The sequence below is a fragment of the Crassostrea angulata genome, chromosome 1 (genome assembly GCF_025612915.1).
Source record: "Crassostrea angulata isolate pt1a10 chromosome 1, ASM2561291v2, whole genome shotgun sequence".
In the NCBI taxonomy this organism is placed as follows: Eukaryota; Metazoa; Mollusca; class Bivalvia; order Ostreida; family Ostreidae; genus Magallana; species Magallana angulata.
The window spans coordinates 17,699,526-17,709,119 of record NC_069111.1 but is presented as its reverse complement, the minus strand read 5'-3'; positions in this window follow the sequence as shown (position 1 = coordinate 17,709,119).

Sequence of the window (9,594 nt, the reverse complement as noted above, 5' to 3'; positions counted from 1 at the left end):
CAGTAGGTAAAACCTGTATCCATCCAACATCGTGAATGATTTCGGCAGGTATTAAAACGAGTCGGGTCAGATGTAAACAAACAAATAATTGTACGGCGTATTAAAACGAAGTTTAAAGGGTCCTCTTTAAATCAGACAGGCGGTGTCGTTTTTCAAAACATGAAGGAAGTCAGGGGGTTGGGATGGTTTGAAAAACTACTACCCCTATCCTCAAAATCTGTGTCCTTTGGACTGGCCGTACTGAAAGTGTTGAACTTTTTTTTCTATTCAAATGAAAAGATTAGCTTACACTCATTTCATACTGTCAAAAAAGTGTGAGGATGGTTTATTCTTCAACTTCTGTATGTATTTTTTACAATAAGAAAGGGTTGAATAAATGTCTACTGTTTTGTCCTGTTACATGAATATGCAAGGTGATGACCATGCGCGGGTCTAAAGGGGGAGATGAGGGCGGAAACCCCGATCCAAATTTTGAAAATTATAAAATTTGTTAGATAACATTGTAATCCAAATTATAGGAAATAAAGCCTCGTCCACCCCCTCCCCATCTCCACTGGCAAACATTATCTTCTTGTTGACCCCTCCTTCTCCCCAGAAAAAATTTGGATCCGCGCATGTAAACAACCATTAAAAATTCTTCAAAGAGATCAGATCCGATAGAAATTTCATGAAAATCTATCCATCCATTATTTTATCTTTTACTGAAGTCACGTTTTCTTTATCGCATTCGTATGTCATGTTTCGTAACATAGATAATTTATTTTTGTTATCAACTTTTTTTTTTTGGAACCCAACAACAATTTTACTCTGTAATAGGAAACCAATGCAATTTTTAACAACGCACTACATACCTTAATTTGTGCCCTGGTTTCATTATTATGTGGACCAAAGTACGGTCTATTTCAATACGACGCAAAAAACCTCTTTTTGTGGAAGAGGTAATGATTAAGTCTTTTTGAGGGGTTTGTATTTTAGCTACATGTACCTGGTGGGTACATCGGTATCATTCCACTTATTCTAAGTTTACATATGCATAGTTCAAATCGAAAAAATATAATATATCGACACAATTAGGGCGGAACCGATTTGAATTTTAAGAGGGCTGGATGTAAGTGACAAATCTAAGGCTATATTCATCTCCTTAAAAAAAGGTTCTGTACAGAGATAAAAAAAAAGGTACATGTATTCAAATATATTTGAAAAGATAAAATATTCAGAGATTTCTTCTTTACTGAATCATAATTCATAAATTAAAAACATATCAAAAGAGTTAAGGTTGACGTGGTTGTTGATTAGTTAACCACCCACCCAACCTCTTTCAATGGCATTCATCCAATGTCATAGCTGCCTTTTACTAAAAAAAAAAAAACAAAGTCGTAAATTTATATTTTAGTCGAATGAAATTGCCTTCGAGGCAAAATTTTACACAGAACATTTTTATCAATCTATTACAATCATTATGAGAATATTTTACTGATATTATGTCTAAGCAATTGGTTACTAATGATATATAAGTTAGCATTTTTGAATTTGGTCGTAAGTCATAAGCACTTTTGTAAGAAGCATTTTTGAATTTGGTCGTAAGTCATAAGCTCTTTTGTAAGAAGATGTCAATCTTTCAACATTTTTTTTTTAATATTTTATATTGGTGGTCTTTTAAAATTCAGTCATATTTAATGTGCATTTCGTTTATTTGACTTTCTAACGATTAGTTTTCTACTGTAACCTATTGTTATCGGAACTATTATAGGTCTACCTCTCTTATCTTAAGATGACGTCATAATCATAATCCCTGTCACCTGCCCGCGAAACAACACTAAAATAGTGGAACACTTTGTTTAATGTAAATCAACGAAAACAGATGCATTCTAAATGTAAGTATTAAGCAAAAACAGGTTCCTAAACTTACAGGAACTTTATTCGGCAAGAAAAAAGGTGTGTTATTCATGGTTCATTAAGTCGACCTGCGAAATACATGTATTGATAACCTAATCATTTTAAATCAGATATGCATGTATTTATAAAAACTGAAACGGTTTCACAAAGAGATATCATATTTCTGAAGACGCCCAACGAAAATATTTACCTTCCGGCTTTGCATAACTTTTGTCGAAAGTTTAATACTACGATTATTTTATCATTACCTGTGTAAATTTATGGAGGGCTTATTTTCCAGGTTTATTAGCCATATTCCTGGCGTTGATAATGATTCAAGTGGCACATGCTGCCTCTTTAGAAGGGACACGTGATATACGAGGTCAAAGGGGACTTGAAACCTGGTGCAGGACCCAGGAATGCATCCAGGAAATGCTGAAATGGGAACTGCAGATGTCAACTCAGAATATCGGGAACATCTTTGGAAAGTTTGGAGGACGAAAATAAATTCCTGTCTGTCTCATTAATTTGGAAGATCTGCATCCTATAATTAGGGCACGGACATACAATCTGTTTAGCTTGGATACTATTCACTGTAAAAAAAAAAAAAAAAAAAAGTCTGTGGTTTCTGATTTTGAAATACGATTTAAACAAATAAATAATTTAAAATATGAATTCAGCTTTGTTTATACTTTGAGGACAATGAAAAGGCCTGTTTTTGCATTACCTCACATTTTATATCGGACATCATTAAACTTTTTGTATCAAAGAAGATGGGGGAATAAGATGGCGCAAATGCCCATTCGGTTTAGTAGTGAAATACAATTTTGAATTTATTTTTCCCCAATTAAATCTATTCAAATATATTATAATACAACTTTGCAAAAGCAAAATTTCTAACTATAGTCAGTTTTTAATATATTTAACAAAAAATAAGAAAAAAAATATTGTCGGAAATTTTGGTGGTATCGAACCCGTAACATAAAAACCCTAGATATATAAGGTTAGCTTATGCCAGGTACTCTAACCACTGAGCCATTTCAGACACAACAAAGTGGGCTTTTTAAATATTATGTGTGACTAAGGCAACGAACTACCGGACTTGTATTATCTTTTCAAAACGTTCAATTGTTGTGATATAAAATGATATTTTTTTAGTATAGTGGGTCATCTCTCCACGTTTTTGTTAATTGAAATCGGTTTGTTTTCCAATAGACCTTAATTAAACAATGAGAAAAATATGGAGCACAGACCCACTCTATAAAAGAAAATGCATTGAAGTTCTAAAAAATGACAGTATTTGCAGGTTTTGATACGTATACGCCTGTTTGAGTCAACATATTCCAAGTATTGAACATACCTTTAGGTTAAAAATCAATGATTCGTTAAATATATATTGTTTTAAATGATTTAAAAAAAAAACACATCAGATTTATTGATACTTTAATTTTTCAGTAGCCTGTCCGACCGCGTATGGGCATTTTACACGCCTTATTCACCCATCTTCAAATTTACTGCTGATTTGCCACAGTTTGAGGAACATTCGCCACATGTGTAAACTAGTATGTCGCTAATTGATATCAACGTCCGTACAAAAACCTAAAACAATATTCAAGTAACAGTTAAAGTTAAACAATCATTTACGCATAAATTAATTGAGAGTGTTTCGGTTGATCCAAGATCACAGGGAGATAGGATTCTATTATATATTGGTGATTGGCAAAGCTGACAGAGTTATCTCGAACGGAGCGTTAATAAGTAACATATATGCTATTGGCCTATAAAATACTTTTTTAAAAAAGGTAGAATAACTGTTAAGATATACACCCTTTGTTCCTACAACACAATAGGTGGTGCATTTAAACAGCGTATATCGTTTATGTAAATAGCCTGCGCAATGATATCAGTGAAAGTTAGATATTGATAAATATTCAAAAGTTGTCAAAATCGACGGGTTTAATTATGCTTCTGGTCAATACACTTGAACATCAAAGTATCTCAAATTACCACCTGTTATGGGATACAAATAATCTAAAATATATATCTTTTTTTCAGTCGATATTTGCAAACATGAACATCAATTGATATGTTATCAAATACTCTTTCTCTGCACGAACAAAAGAAAGGTAACAGAATGTAACACCAAAAAACCTTTGTACACCGTAAATAAGGAACCAAAGTTACAATGCAGCTTTTGACAAATACGTAGAACAACGCGTATTAATCCACTCGACATGATATTTAGATTCATGCAATGCAAATTTATGGCATTTATAAAGAGTTAAAATTGTCGGGGGGGGGGGGGGGGTTTTGTGTGGCCAAAAGAAGGTTTAATAAACATCAAAAAATGTCTATCTATACATATATATGGGAGATAGAAAGCTAAACCGGTATTTTAGAAACCGTGTATTTGAAATGCGTAAATGGCCCAAGCTGACAGGAGTAAACTGTCAAATCCCAGTCAAGGAGGCGTTAAGTCAATCGCTCTCTGTTATTCTTTCTTTCCTCATATAAACTACTTTAAATCAGATAAAATTAACTGCTACACAAGTCATTCCTTAGATAATCCAACTTTAAGTAAAACTTAATTGCAAAAAGCTTGATGAACATTTCATCATATTGTGTACTTAAATGGATATCAGTAATAACATTGTGTATGTTTAGGAAGCAGATTATGGGAAATAAATTAACTGGTTGGTTAAGCAATTATATTTTCTTTCATTTTTAATGAAAATCTGTGCTCAATACAACAAATTACATTTATTCATAAGATAACTTCATTAAAAAGATGCGAGTATTTGGAAATAAAAGAATTTCTCCATACCTGTCAATAAAAAAAAAGAGGCCAACAGACCTTGGCGGTTACCTGAGTACCATTACCTTTCAATGGATCTGTCGAGGAGTCACATGTTTGCATTCTAAGCTTCATTTGGAAGTCTAAGCCCTAATTATAGACTCCTATGACTGTTACCCCTGCTTTTATTATTTGATGTTTGCAACTATCAACTCATATATAAAAGGGGGAGGGGGGCAGAAGTGATTATCTATACCCTAACTTCAGGGTCCAAAAATATTGTAATTATGGGTTAAAAGAGACCTGCAGGCTTTTAAAGTTCGACTGTTATTTTTTGCAATATTCACAGTTTCCTTTTAAAATATACACAATATGCATATACAGTTTATTGCTACAAGTATACAATGCACGGGAAATTAAGGTATATTTCTTAAAATAGAACACTAAAGTTGAATAGTAGAATTGTTAACAGACGCATGACCAACGGCAATAGGCTACCCGAGTGACTCAAGTGATAATACATGTTCACTTCATGGTCATATTTGTCACCCCCTCCCCCCAATAAAAAGCCTCAATCTCTGACCCACGGACAATGAATTTAACAATTTAAGAAGACAACATTATGAACACACTGCAATAACAATGAATATAGTTTATCTCCCACGACTGTGAAATAACACAATTTTTTTGAATTTAATATAATTATATTTTTACTAAGTGGCCACATTTACCCTACATTAGGGCCTGAACCCTTTACCAAATGGTCATAAATTTCACAAATTAAGAAAAGGGCTTCATAGGCATTATAACCATGCATTCAGTTTAATTTTCCCTGTTGTGGATGTAGAGAAGATTTTCTAAGATGCATTTCAAATATTTGGCCCTGCCCAATATGGCCAATATGACCGGGGGGGGGGCATTAATTTCACAATTTCAAAAATACCTGAGGCTCCAGGTGTTTTAAGGTAATAATTCTGACTATTTAGATTACTCTTACCCTAGATAAGCTTCAAACAAAAACTGGCACCAATTGGCTTTGTTTTCAAGAAGTAAAAAATATATAATTGTTAACGGGCGACGCACGACGACGGATGAAAACAAATAGCAATTAGGTTACCCGAGTGACTCGGGTGACCTAAAAATGAAAATTTATCATATGCAGTACAATAACAAACCCGAAGTGCATGTAGATGTATTGATAAATTTGTAAGTAGTTAAGACATATTTCATACATATTTCTACCTTGCTTTGAGCTGAAGAAGGTGTCGCAGTTCCTATGCTATTTTCCCAAATGGATTTGCAGATAGAATAATAAAATCAAAGTTACAGAATTCGATGTAATTTGTTTTTGTTTGCAACGTTTTACATGTTTTTAAAGCAGTGTAGAATTTCATCTTGAACGTTGGTACTAATTTTTATAATAACATTATATAAATTTGAAATTGGTTACACAGACAAATATGGCAGATTTTACGCTTAATGAAAGGGGAATCCTCATTGTTGTGAAAAACTGCCTCCTTAAAAGAAAACGATTTAATCTCAACGTTTATATGTAAATATAGTCGTCTACTGATTGTGTCTATATTTAGATATGACTCTGCAAGCCATACGGATATTCACGCTTTTTTTTTGGCAACACTCTCTTTGACTTACAATTACATCGGATATCAAGCTGTAATATTGATGTCGTTCATTGCAATAATCAATATCTTATACCACCGAAGTAGCTAGAGTGAAAATATCAATAGCCTGAACAATAATTGGAACTTTCTTTGACCGAATGATTCTTAAAACCCCAGAAACAACATATCCAACACCATATCCAAATACATGACTGTTGGAGCTTGAAATGGTTTCATATTAGATGGCGGATCGATGGATTGTTAATGATTTTGATTGTCTAAATCAACTGATTGAAAAGATTGTTGATTTCTTACAAGGCACCAATGTTTACACTTATATGTTTGTACTTATCGACTTTCTCATTGAATAATGCTAAGCGGTTGTCTTTAGAGTGTGTTTCGGAGTATGTTTCGAAATTTCACAGTGATACGTTTTGTGATTCAAGAATTTGACATCATTTTTAGTTTTATTTATCAGGTTTAATGATTTTTTTTGTGTCAAATACATGTATTAGGAAAAATCCCATTTAACTACAATTAATTAGGTCAAGGTCAAAGTCAAACCTAAAAATAAATTAAAGGGGAGGGGGGGTTGAATGAGCTAATTGTACATAGAAATCCATTTATAAATAGAAAATGGTTGTATTCTGACGCAGTTTCTTAAAATTGTTTTTTTTTGGGGGGGGGGGGGGAGGGGGGCGCAATGGAGTTGATACAGTTATATCCATATGAACCATCAACCGCTAAATTCTATTATTTACGTAGCGCATGACAAGCAAAACTGATTTGGAAAACTAACATGGATTAGATAGCAGATAACAAATGTGTAAAACAATATATTTAATTTTACAGCATTTCTGATAAAATTTACCCATTTTCCGAATTGAAACTGAGTATTTAGTCATGATGATTTATGGTTTAAAATCATTTAACACAAAAAAAATTCCTTGGATGATATTTGTGATTCAGTTCCTCCTTTGTTCTGATTATCATAATAAGTCCACTACTGTGGAAACTGGCAGCCATTATCGCTGTCTGTGGATCATATCATTCTCTTGATTTGAAATTAATTTGAAACTTGTGTCATAATGAGAAACCACAGATTAAGTTTGACTTTTATTAACTAAAGATTGATTTTAACAGATAATGAAGAAATTAATTTTAAACGGCTCCTTATAATTACTAACCAGGTTAGTCCTTTGAAAATAATAAAAATCTTTCAACGAATGTTCTCGACACCTATTTAGCAAATAAAACGACAATTGTTTTGAAGTTGAGTGTGGCTGTAAGAAATATATACTGCTTATTTGATAATCTCAGAATGCTTAATTTAAAAGTGCAAGATCGTTTAAAAGTCCTGACAAACCAGTTAGTATTAATCTTTTTGTCTTGTAAATGTTCATCTTCTTTCTTAGTATACTCTATGCGTAATACCAAATCTGGAAGAGTCCGTTTTCAAGATGACCTTTGTTCGCTTTGAACGTTTTCATTCATCTTAACATAATTATTTAACCTTGTGGTTTTTATTCAATATCTTTTGATAGAAAAATCAATTCAACTTAAATTCGATTCCTACCGTCATATATTTCTGCTACAACGTTGCCCGAGGTTATGTATATGTATTGAAACAAACATTTATTTTTCTAATTACACTTGCAGTCGCGTCTACTATTTACTAATTGAAATACTTGACGGCCCAATCAAACTCATTAACAATCGCAAGCTGTTTGGAATGAAGTTAACTTCTTTGCTGTCCGTAGGAAAGCAAATATATTGATAAATTGTGTTTACTCCTCTTCGGTATTAAGAAATGCTTCACCTGAATATTAAAGTGCTCTATTTAAAATACATTTTTTAAATTACTTTTTTTGTGAATTATTTTTTGTCGTCCATGGTTGACGACAAAATACATCACAGTGTTCGTTGTGAGGATGTAAAAAATATAAAAAACCACCAGATGACATTACTTGTTTTCAACGTGTATATGTGGGTTTCTTTCAAAGACAATTTAATGGAAATATTCATTTAGGATACGTTTTTCTTGAAAAAAAAAAATGCATACCTGAGGCCAGATTTTGTAAAGGCAAGTATATTAACTTCTTGATATTTTTTTCATTTAATTTAATTCAAAACAAAACAACTGATAAAATAGAATTTGCTCTTTCACTCATTCCCTTAAAAAATTGTTAAACGATTTTATCAAAACTTTTAATAGCTGAACACAAATAAAAAATTGTACTTGACTGTATTGAATAAAATTGGAAATATTCTAAGATTTAGACATGTTGTAAGTTATCAATGATGTTGATTTGAATTACATGCAATAAACTAAATTATTTCCTGCAGGTATTTGATTCAGACAGGTAGTTTTCCTCTAGGAAGTTAAGATTTCCTATCGGATCTTAAAATCCTTTGAATTTTTTTTAATCCTATCGGAATTTTGTAGGAATTCCTATTAGAAGTTTTTTTTCCGGTAAGAAATTTCAAATATCTTGTAGGAAAATTGTTTTTCCTATGGAAAAAAATATTTTCCTGTGGGAATTTATTTTTTTCAGGTAAATTTCACCTGAAAGGTGCAATACATTAATTACAAATGTGGTTATAAGCTCCTTAAGACAAGATCTATCATATGGCGTATTTGAATTTTTCGTTATATGCAGCTTAGACGGGTGCAAAATGTCACCATGGCACTGGCATAATTATCCGGCACAATGTTTACTAATAAAAATTTATAATCACATATGTTTTAAAAGACTTTGAGACATTTTCTTTCAATATGTACGAAGATTTCAGATTGGGTGTTACTATGTTTTAAGCATACTGTTATTACCCCACAAAACAAACTATCTTGCATACTTATTAAATTTGTACATACAAATTAATTTCAAATCACCGGAGTAACGGGTTAAAGATCAATTATATTTCACAAGTTAACTACCATTCGAAGCGGTCACACAGTTTACCTCGAATTATTATCATTTGTTAAAGTATGCGTACTCTCTCTATTTTCCTTTCTTCAAATGTCCAATTTCTTTATTCAAATTCAATTCTTTATTCAAAGAATTGTACTAGATTGTATCATAGATATGTATATCATATCATGTAGATTGTGACATATTGATTCCTGCCAGTGTTACACATGTAACCATATCAATCCGACAGGACCCGCATAAAGGTATTTTGTTTTATGAAAAGGATCGATTTTCATAATGAGTTATTCAGTGGATAAATATATGTATTATCCCTCTTGATGTCTCGATAACTTCCAAATTATGAATCTATAATTATTAATATACGTATTTG